Raw genomic sequence first — 12,106 nt, forward strand, 5'->3', positions numbered from 1 at the left:
ACACTTAACAATTTGTCTTATTAATTACTAACCCTTGTCCCATTGAAAACATTGATACATTTCATTGTAGAGCACTTCACTTAAGTTCATAATTGTTTTTGGACATTTTACAGGAATGCATTTCATCTATAACTTAACAATAGCATACTTTTTTGGAATGTTTCATAAAGAACAAATATGTATGAATTTTATAATCAGAACATTAATAATCTAAATGATCTAGTATTGCACCTGTTGTAAGCATGGATGTTGTTTTCAAACTCATTAGCATATTTCAATTAGAAACTTTCCCACAATTCTGTTGGTTGTAACTTTGTTGAACATTTATTATATTTCATAGTCATATTTTTAACATTAATTGTTTTATAGACCCATGTAAGTAGGATTACCAAGAGTAATTTTTTTAAGTATGTAGTACAATCAGTTACAACTTTTTATAACTTCTCTGCAGTGACAGACAAATGTTGCAAATCATTCAAATTACACAGTGTTAAACTGCAAAGAATTAATTGATAAATGTGACCCAAGCTCACAAACGGGCTGTAAACTTGCACTGCACTGTATTGAGAAACTAAGCCTCAATACCCAGAATAGGGCGTAGAACTTGAATTTTGTGTGAATTGGGTTTTTGTGTAATAAATAAAGTATAACTATTAATCTTACTATTCCTGAGGTTTGAGTGTAAAATTGCAACTGTAAGAGGTAAAATTTTTAGCCTTTTTCGAAAACCTGCCGAAAATAAAAGCATTTTTCTCAAAACTTGATTTAAGAAATTTGACAAGATGACAATTATTCAGACGGACATAACTTTGCTTCCAGACACCCGATTGAGTTCATTTAACTGTCATTTTAAAGTAAATGATATGTTCTATGCCATTACAACAAAAACTCATTTTGGCCTGAGGACAAGTTTACAGCCCGTTTGTGAGCTTGAGTCACAAAAGTTAGGAATAATTGATATTTGGGAAAGTTTTAACTTTGGAACTCCTTTTTAACAAATGTCAGTGTGTTTGTAATCCCTCCATTATTCAAGTAATATAATAACATAATATAAATATTCATTAAATTGATTTCTGCACATATATTTTGTTTTTATGTCACATTCATAACATTTATTAATAAAATTGCTGAATAACTGTTGTTTATTACTAATTTAGCACATGTTAATAAAAATATGTAAATCATTAATGTTTTTAATTTCATAAACATTTCCAGCCTGTTTACATATTTAAATTCATATTTTGAGAAATATAATGCTGTATATTGTAGTCTTGACTGTATACTGATTAAATATTAGTAAATGAATTTTTCATGTCTCTTTCTTCTTGATTTTTTGAATTACATATTTTATTTGTACATAAGAGTATATATGTACATGTATATGTTATAAATTACCTTATAATTTATAATTGAGCCTTGTGTACGCTTCTATCATTGGCAAAGAATATGTCCATGCTGTTGTGAGCGCTTGCCCAGCATGATTTCTTTACGCTGACCGTCAGGCCAGACCACCCTTAAAAAAGATGATCCCTTCCAAATGGTGTTGACTGCTTATGCATAAGCAGTGTGTGGTGGGGCTGAAGTCTTTGAGGCTTCGGGATCTGGGAAAAAAAATCTGGGTTTTTTCAGGATTATAATCCAGGACACAGGGTGGGTGGAAGGAAATTAAATTATTAAAATACCACATTACAGTTTCTCTCTCTTTTTCCTTGCTTACAGCTGACTACTTCTTTGCCTCATAAATTTTGAAAGTAGAAGGTTCAGAGGAATGACAAGTAAATATTTAAAATGTGCAGTTGCTTTATCATCATTATCATCCTCTTTGATAAACCGCCGCTTCTAATCGGTGATCTGTCGGATTCTTCAGTGACATATTAATGTGTGTTACCTCTTGGGTTACCATTGGCATTTTAAGTAGTTTTTAGCTTTCCCACAGGTCGTTAATTTTCATGCTGGTGAGATTTCTGGGAGTCTGTGAATATGAAGTATATTATTTTGATTGTTGGTCAACTTGTGTGCAATTATGGAGTGGCATGTTCCATGTGTACAGTAGGTGCTTGGGGAATAGGTTTTAAATGTTTGCTGCCCTCTCTAGCATTTTGTAACATCATTATCATTTTCTTTAACCCTTGAGCAGTTGTATGTCTTTGAATTTTTGGAAGTAAAAATGTTACAAAAAAAATAATATTTGTTTGAACTTAGACCTTTATATACAATTTATTTATGCATCAACCACAATGGGTCTGTAGAGATGTTTTGAATTTGAAAGCAACAAGAAACATAGTTTTATATCAATACTATAAATTGCATTCATGCATCATTTACACATTAAGCCGATTACATAATGAATCTATTAGAAACTATTAGAAGTCCCATGTGTGATCATTTTATTTATTTGTATTAAAGTCTGTTAAAATTATTAATATACAGTATCAAATTTTTGCTGATTCATTTTGAAATTTCTTAAATTCATTACAATGCATGGGTCTGTCTATACAAAAGTATTTCAGAAAGGTATTAATTGATGAGAAAATTTTCTCTCATTTCAATTTTTAACTGAAAACTAATAAATTCTTTAATCAAGAAATTGTTGCAAAAATTGTCTTAGAACTGCATTTCATATTTGAAATTGTAGTCCTATGACACACAGGTTCTGCTGGCCTTAAATGTTGTTGTAAAACAAGCTCCTTTGTGAAAATTTTACAGTCACCGCATCTCAATTGTAAATCCTTATTTGTGTTTTTCGTGGGAACTCGATTACAATCAGTTTCTGCTTCATTGGCCAATGGTAACAGTTCTTAATTTGGGTTCCATGACCTTCATGACACATGGAATGATTGTTCAAGTTCCACAAACTTGCAATATCGAAGTATTTTTATGTCATAATGTTATTTTTATGAATGATTTTTATGAATGGTTGTTGGAGCCACGTGGTTTCTTTATTTAAAAAGGTTTCTGTATTTGAAAGTCCTTGTCCCGTCTATCTCTAATATTGCAATCCTTTACAGGATGGGTATAAAAGGGAACAATATTTACCTAATGTTAGTAATGTTAGATAACCAAAAGGTGATCAGATCAGCTCCATATGAGTAGTTTGGCTCGGCTGTTGTAGTGTGACTTCTCATATCAAATTAAAGTTTATTTTTTCATTCATCTTGTAAAACCATAGTAAAACAAAATTTGGGCAAAAAATTACAAGAAAAGAAAAATGATCATAGTAAGCAGAAAATGGGAGAATGTAAAAAAATAAGGAGGATCAAATCAGCCTAAATTTGTCTTCTGACTGATTCCCCCAAAGCATAACATATAATGAAATATTAATAATAATATTATTTTATTGTTAATTTAACTTGAGGTTGCAGGTTAAATCCCTCATAATTTGCTTGTGTCCTTATAAACCAAGGTATTTTACTTGTAGTTGTCCCTCTCCACCCAAGAGTACAAGTTGTAGTTCGAACCACAGATGCGCTGATTCCTAGCTGCATCATTATGGATTTCCCCCAGAGAGTTGAGTATGTGTTCCAGTGGTGTGTTCATCTAATGACCAGGGTGATAATGTGAAGCAATTAGATATCTTGTGTGCATGAGGTGCTAAATATCCATGGACTGGGGCTTCAGCAGTGAAGATGTATTCAACTGTGACATGGACTTGTTTGGGTAATGAAAGTAAAATATTCTTGATTTTTTATTTGTTATGCTATCATCAATTCACAATTAAGATGTGCGTAAACTTCACTATATTTTGTAAGTTTCAAGATATTCACAAATTTATACTGAGTCATAATAATTTATAATAGATTATAACTTCTTTCTTTTATTATTCATCTTTGTCTTCATTATCATTTCGTAAATATTTGAATATTTTCATGTGGTTTGCTTATAATGATTGTAGAACTGTTTAATTTATATAAACCAAGCACAATTGATGTAAATTTACTGTGAGCTTTCATCTCTGTTATTAACATTACCTCATTATTATTATTATTATTATTATTATTATTATTATTGTTATTGTTATTGTTTTTGTTTTTGTTATTATTATTAATACATTTATTTATTATCATCATATATTATTATTCATTATTTTTCATTATTGTTATTACATATTATTATCATCATTACTATATATTTATTATTATTATTATTATTATTATTATTTTTATTATTATTATTATTTTTATTATTATTATTATTATTATTAATCAATTGTACTTTTGTATTAGTATGCAATTTGATGTTGATCGTATAACTTTTTCATGCTGTTTAAAATGGATTTCTAGATTGCTATTTATTAATTTTTATATTACTCCATAATCACCCAAGTCAATGTTGGTGCACAAAAGAAATTTTTCATTGCAATTGTTGTCACAAGCCAATTATAATTTTCAAGTAATAAAATACAATGAATATAGTATGTCATATCTAGCATTTACAATGAGCGTCTGATAGACGGAACGGATAACATTCATCAGCTTGATGATTTTATAGAGAGTTTTGACCTTTGGGGCATCTTTCAACAAAGACACATGAAGAAATTTGAAGACATCTAAAGGTAAATCACCAAACATAGAATTGTTCATGCCTACACTATTACAAACTTCTATTGTGTAATTGGTTTATAAAGTGCCATGCTACTTTTCAATAGTTAATAAAAAAATGGGTTTTCCCGGTTGTCAAGAAATAGGGGTATCATATTTATCACTTATTTTGATCATAGACAAGTTTACATCATGACATGCATAAATACTAAACATGAAGAATCTTATTAATAAAGGATATACAAAAACCATGAATGGTATCATAAAATTTAGCAGTACAGTAAATATTGGTTAATATAAAAAGTTGATTACATTTTTTGGTGAAAGGTCTAATGTCAAAGTAATTGAAAGTCTGTTTTTTTTTCTTTATTGTTAATTATCAGAGACAGGGCAGAGGTGAGCATGAAATTTAGCAACCACTCTAGTTATAATTTATTTTACAGTTTAATTTGAATCACTGTTGATTTTACAGATTTTATATTTTACATACACATTATGGTTCTATGCTAGATAAGTCTCAATTTACAGCAATACAAACAAAACTAGTCCCAACATCATACATTTAATAATCTTGAATAAATTCATCAGCTTCCAAGAATTAGTTGATTATTTGTTATTGATTCTTTACCATTACTCTTTAATATTCGCTTGGATATTGCCCTGTGTTTTTTTTTATTTAATGTTATTGATTGTTTTGTTAAATTGGAGTCATTCAACATCTCTTCTTGTTCTGTATCTAACCATGGAGAAAATAAAATATTTTATTTTCTCCATGATCTAACTGTATCCACTTCACCAGTTTCAGTTTCACTATTGATCTGAATCCATTGGAGAATGAATGACTTGCCTCATTTGCATATGAATAACACTGACCAATCAAAATCATTGTGGATAAGTTTAGCCAGTTCGTTTTAGTTGTAAGCACTTCATTTGTTGGTCTGCATGTGTAGCAAGCAAACAGCTACTTATACATTTTAACTGTAAGCAAGTAAGCAATATTCAGTAAGTAAACAATATGAAATACAAATATTGTATTCTAAAAAATTGAAACATTTTACTGAACCTATTTTATTTGTATTACTCTGTTAAAATATAGAATGTTACTCTTCATAATTATTGACTGGTTTTTGAGATAAATAGTAAGTCTCATTTGCACACTGAAGTATGTGCAATTTGTCTGAGGATAATGATTACATTTCCTGTAGCATCTCGCTTGTATTACTATTATTATTATTCTCATTTGTGTTACAGGAACTACTTTCTCTTGGAAATTTAATAGTAGGGAGTATGTGTAAGTAAAGCTGTAGACTAAGACTTGGTGAGTAATAAGGCATTATATTTATTCTTAATATTTAACAGTTGTGGACAAGTAAATAAGGGGTCTATTTCACTCTACTGTACCTCCTCACCCTACCTTGTGAAAAGATAAAAACAAAAATGGATGTATTTTACATAAATGTGTATGTATTTTTAAATTTTCATTATATGTTAAATATTTAGATGTGATTTTTTGTATCTTGTGTTTAATTTGTTCCAACACCGTCTAGAATTTCCAGTCCAAACGTCTGAAATAATAAATAAAGTTACCACCGGAGGAAGCTTATTGCATGAAACTTATTACATGAATATAAGTTAGTGGTGGGCATGTACTCAGTGTTTTAATTAAGAGGCCGTGGGTTTGAGACTGATGCTCGTCTGAGGCTCATTGCTTGTGTCTTTTGGCAGGATATTTTCATTCGCCAACCTTCAACCAGGACTCTAAATGGGTACCTGGTACTGTAAGAGGTGAATAATTTGGAACAAAATTGAAAATGCTGCTGTATAGGCATAACTATAGGAACACTCACTACAAAACTGAAGAGGATCCACATCGTGCATGATTTAATCTGTATGCCTTGACCAATAAAAAAGTAAGCCATTGTAAATACAATAAAATAATATATACTAATTTAAATAAAGTAGAATAACTACGTTCTTATATGTAGTTGAAATGCTAGGTTAGGTTTTCGTTTTTGTTTTTGTTTTTTTAATTTGAATGTAGGGAGAGTAATTATTTATCTCATTTTGTTTAGTCTTATGTGCCATGAGTTTCTACATTAGGAATCTGTACTTCATGATCCCTACTTATTATTATTATTTATGTACTACACAATAAAGCTTGTGAAATTCAGACTCGGAATATGCTAGAGCAACCCGCTAATGTGAGATGTTGGCCTTATGTGCTATGAGCAAAGTTCATACATTTATCTGCACTTTATAATTCCTACTTTACATATTATTATTATTTTTTTTTAAATATAAAAGAGGCTGTCCTGCCCACACCCGTGAGGTGATGATATGATACTTTGCGTGATTTAGTGTGACTTAAGGTCAGCTAGAGGGCATCACATTATTAACAGGCATGGATAAATGCCTGATCAAGTAAATTGTTCCTTGATTACATGAGTTTAATGAGTTAGCTGCTGTTACAAACACATTAAGCTTAGTGCTATTAAAATGCCCTAGTACATGTGTGTATGTTTATTACATCTGTCAAGTTTGTAATCTTAATAATAATAATAATAATGATATGCACGTTTTTATATAGCGCTCTATACAACTAAGTCTCAGAACGCTTTTCCACATTATTACCCCATTCATTGGACCGATGCCTATGGGGGAAATTTTCCATAGTTTGCTGCATGAAATATATCAGCGCATTTTGCACTCAAACCTTCTTAGGCACCAACTTACACTCTTGGGTGGAGAGAAGCAATAAAAGTGCCTTGCTCAAGGACACAAGCGAAATGTACAGCTAGGGATTGAAAACCCAACCTCGAGGTTGGGAAACCAAACCGTTCCCGCTGTTCCAAACCACTGCTTTATCAAACATGTTGCTTAGTGAAAAACACTATCTTTGGTGATTAAGTTGTTTTTTTCCTTATTTTGAAAAAGTTGGAGTAAATTTCAAATCGCATTAGCTAGTTAGAATAAATTCTAAATCTATATCAACTTCACATTAAAATGTGTATCTCAAGGGATAGTGAATTATTTTATGTTTTATGCGGTACAACTGGAATATTCACCGGGGAATGCTGTCATGCATGATTTCCTCCAGAATTGAACAACAGCAAAGTAAAGTGCTGTGAATGCTGACATTCCATGTGACAAAAATCGGCACTATAAATACGTGCAAAATTGATAAAAATACTTTTCGTTCTTGGCATGTTTCAGCCGCATGCTCTTTACAACACATATGCTTAATATCGTGTACCATACCATATACCTTTCACTTTTTGAAATAATTATTATGAAAGTAATTAGTGGTGTTACTTAGTACCATTGTTACGATTCATTTAACGGGCTAAAATGAAATCGTATCAAGCAGAATAATCTTGCATATCATATTCTCGAGACATGATGACATATTTTCTTTTGATTAATTAGTAAATTGGGATGAGAAATCTCATTGCTATTTTCATTATTTGCAATTTATTTAAAATGATGACTTTAAAGATACCGTATGTAGTTCCAGCCTATATTGGCTATTATCCTAATTTGACAAAGTGCAACAAACACACAATGGTGAATGGTCGCCAGGCTATTTTCTGCATTAAACCCGATCGGCTTCGTACAGTAAGGTATTAAACCTTCTTATTCCATCGTGTCCAAAATAACCAAGGACTTTGTGATTTAGTAGGAATGTTTGTATTTGAGTACCGTATATTTTTATTGATTTTCTAGATTTTTGTACTGTATTAATAATATTATATCAGTGACTGGCATTGCAGAGATTTTAAAATGTTAGCTAATGTTTTAGTAATTCCTCTTTTTGATTATTGTTGTGTCTGGTCAAATTGTAGTATCCAAAGCACTAATTGTCTTCAAGTCCTTACGAACAGGTTAGGTAGGATTTTACTTTCTGTTGATATTAAGACCTCTATTGATTATACTTTAAGTTTCCTTGATTGGAGAAAATTGAATGTAAGATGGAATGAAGAATTAATTCTTTTGACTGTTAAATGTATAAAAGGGCATTCCCCTCCTTACCTAACATCCAAATTTATTTTTAATCACAATCACATTCAAAATACACACATAGCCAAAAGCATAATCATTTAATTGTACCATCTTGGAATATCTGTCAAGGCAAAAGAACGTTCTTATATCGTGCATCAAAAAGGAAACAAAAACTAACTTTAAAGAAATGACCTTAGTTTCATTCCAACATTCTATTAATTTATAAGTTTTACATTGAATTTACTTTTGAATTTTTGTATTATATTCTTTTTTTTTTTTTTTGATGATGATTTGTTTGTAACTGTACCACTTAGAAAAACAGTACTCAAGTACTGAAAGTGCATGCAGTCTAAGGAAAGAATAAATAAATAAATATGACAGAGGTCCAAGTCCTCGACATGGATGATGTACACACTCTTCTCAGCCCTGGCCATGGTCGGTGCTGCGGCGAGCAACTTGTAAGAAGGCACCTGTAGATGCCTGAAATGGCATTCCTGAACAGGGTCTAGGGTTTCCCAACAGGGTCCTGTTTCCTTTGGACCCCTGTGGTACCTCCACTGTATTTTTTGTTAATATTTGTCGATATGTACAGCATCTTCCTATTAATTCTTACATTATTTAACATATATTAGGACTAGAAATATTAGTATTTTGATATTTTGACAGCAGATTTTATAAATTGGGAGAAAGACTGTTCATTGTTCTTTTTTTGGGTTTGAATCAAAATTCACAACAATTGAACCTGTCAACCGTAACTTCAGAAACCTACACCAGCCTATTATGGCCTCTGAAATAATAAATTAATTATATTACATTAATTTGAACTGGCATTTGCTTATTAATAATAACATTAATTGATGTTTAGAAATTATTATTTCTCAATAATAAATCTTTCATGAATATTCTTGTAGGACTGTTGAATAACCTTAAAGAAAAGGACAATACAGAAATTAAATCAAAAACACATAGTTTGAAAAAACACATAGTTTGAAATATCCTATTCTTTTTTGACAACTTTTGTGAGAACAAAACCCAGAGACCCCTTCAATAGGACTTATTATACCTAGTTTTCAGGCTGATTAGGTAAGTTTCTATGGGGTGGGCAACCAGGCGTTAAATTTCTAGTGAACTTGTTGGCGGTTTCCGTTAGGCAACAGGTGCCTTTAGTTTGGCTAAAGATCTTTTGAAGTTCACAGGTACTACAAGGAGGTTTAACAAGTAAGACGACTGTAATTGTTTGTATCATATTTGTAGATGTTCTTCAGAATAATTATTGTAAAACTTGTAAATCTGATATGAACTTTTTGTTTCCTTCTGATTTTTTTACTAGATTTTGACTAGAAGGTCAAGGTCAAGTAATTTGTTAGACAATTATAATTAATTATTGTTATTATAATTAAAAATAAACTAGGTATTGATAACTTTTCTATTATTAAATAGTATAATAATATTAACATTGAAGTTGCTTTTCATTTTATCAGAATTTTTACCAAGTAGGCTAATAAAACATTTAAAATAGCCAGTGTAACGTTTAAGCGAAATAATATTTAAAATTACATTATTACTGTTATTATTATTATGATAATGTTATCATTTTATCATCAGCAGTGTTGTTAATCTAATGAAGCACATAATGCAGTCAATCAGTAAAGCATTAATTGTAAAACTAAAATATCGCCACTTGCGGATATATGGTTAACAAGTAAATCATTTGGTTTCCATGTTGTTATAATGAGTTGTCACGTTTCAGATTGTGACATGCATGAAGTGTAATAGGACAAATCAATTCCAGAAAGCATGCTGGTTAGGCAAAGAACTTGACGTTGCGTTTGTACGCTGGTTGTTGCCAAGTTAGATTGACTCATACACATTGACAGTGGGCTGTGAGTTTGTGGTCCTTGAGATGAATGATGGAGATTTGTGGGTGGGTGAGGGGGAGGCTGTGCTTTTTAACTTTTTTAAAATGAAGGGAGGGTGGGGAGAAAGAAAATTGCATTCATATTTAAGTTTTTCAGAGTTCTATAATTTCTGACCATCTAGAGGTACAGTAAGATTTTGTGCCTTAGTCCCTTCCTTGGTATTGTTGAGCTGGATTCTCCCACATTATATGTAAAATTACATCACAGGTTCCCTTTATTTCATATATCTGGGTTCACCATTGGTTGACATGGTAATTTTGATAGCTTATAGTAACTTTTCCCACACATTTTATTATTTTTTTCAATAATTATTATAGATGGTGAACCTTTCATCTAGGCTGATATTCAGCCCCTATTGGAACTACATTCTTTCCTACAGTATACCTAGACTTCTCACTACCTTATTAAAAAGCTCACGTATACCTTCCTTGAATAGGCACAGGTCTACCTGTACAGTCTTGTGCATGATAGACATACATGGCTCAATTTACCTTATACTTTAAGCTCACCCAACATGAACAATGGGCTTTACACTACTAGATCAGATCAGTTTCTATGCTCTAATAGTGGTTTTCATACCATAATGATTGGAGAATATCTCTTAAATTATCTGCATTGATCTGTTTCACTCTGTTGCCTGCACAAAATTTACATTTCACAATTCAATTTTGCTTTACGAGTCTTTAGCATAGTGTCTAAGAATTTTATTAGATACTTTTGCAAATAATTCCATCAGCTTTAAGTTCCATTTTGTTATAGTGAAATTAAGGATCTGTTTTATAGGTAAATTTTCCTCACTTCAATTAAAGGAAATTAAGTGAAATCCTCTGAAATCCTGTGGTAAGGACATTAATTGGCATTTACAGCTATAGTTTTTTTTTTTCAATAATTTTCAAGAGACAGGTAATTATAACAAATCTCACAAAGAAGCTTTTCTATTAGACATGTTTTGAATCAAAATTGAATGTTCTACATCTCATCCCAAGAGTTGTCCAAGCTATTCAAAATGTTTTTCTTATCTTAAATAAATAAAAAATAAACAAATAAAGGCCTATAAGGAATACAATTTGTAACTTGAGTTTTTGTTTGCATGTTTAGTACAAATACAGGTAAACTTGCTTTTTTATGTTGAACTTTAACTGCTGAAACATCAGAGTTAAAAGAAAATGTGTTGTCTGCGTCAGGTTTTAAATAGTAAGTGCTTTATTATTTAGTCTACCTTCAAAATTATTAGGCAACAACAAGTTAAGTGATTTCTGTTATCATTATTATAATTATTATTATGATAATTATTATGACAAGAAAATTTGTCAAAATTTAGAACCATTAATAAAATTTACAAATTTGTCAAACCAAAAATGGTGTGCCAATGTGTCCCCTGACTCCACTGCTGAAAATACTCAATCCATATCTATTTTATTTAGAATAATTTATAGAATAACCAATTGATTGGGTGTAACAGCTGCCCTGATTATCTTGTAAAAATGTCCCTGACCTTTTGCATATTATATAATTACTTTATTTCATCACAGCATTTTAATTCATTTTGTTTGAATATATTAAATATTTAATTACTTAATTAGTGAATCATAATGATAGACATATTAACATTTGGAAGTCCTCATTAGTATTGTGTGCCCCATATAATTA

At 30.8% G+C, this 12,106-nt stretch overlaps 1 protein-coding gene across 1 annotated transcript in view; it reads left to right on the plus strand.

Moving 5' to 3' along the window:
- The first annotated feature begins 5,458 nt into the window (after positions 1 to 5,458).
- LOC117103782 overlaps positions 5,459 to 12,106 on the plus strand; it is a 59,148-nt gene continuing 52,500 nt past the window's right edge. The window contains exons 1-2 of the mRNA XM_033244401.1: positions 5,459 to 5,540; positions 5,790 to 5,856. The gene's annotated coding sequence lies outside the window, so the exon portion shown is untranslated. The remainder of the gene's footprint in view (positions 5,541 to 5,789; positions 5,857 to 12,106) is intronic.

The sequence above is a fragment of the Anneissia japonica genome, unplaced genomic scaffold, assembly GCF_011630105.1.
Source record: "Anneissia japonica isolate Jap-2015-1 unplaced genomic scaffold, ASM1163010v1 scaffold287718_len389476_cov179, whole genome shotgun sequence".
Taxonomy (NCBI): domain Eukaryota; kingdom Metazoa; phylum Echinodermata; class Crinoidea; order Comatulida; family Comatulidae; genus Anneissia; species Anneissia japonica.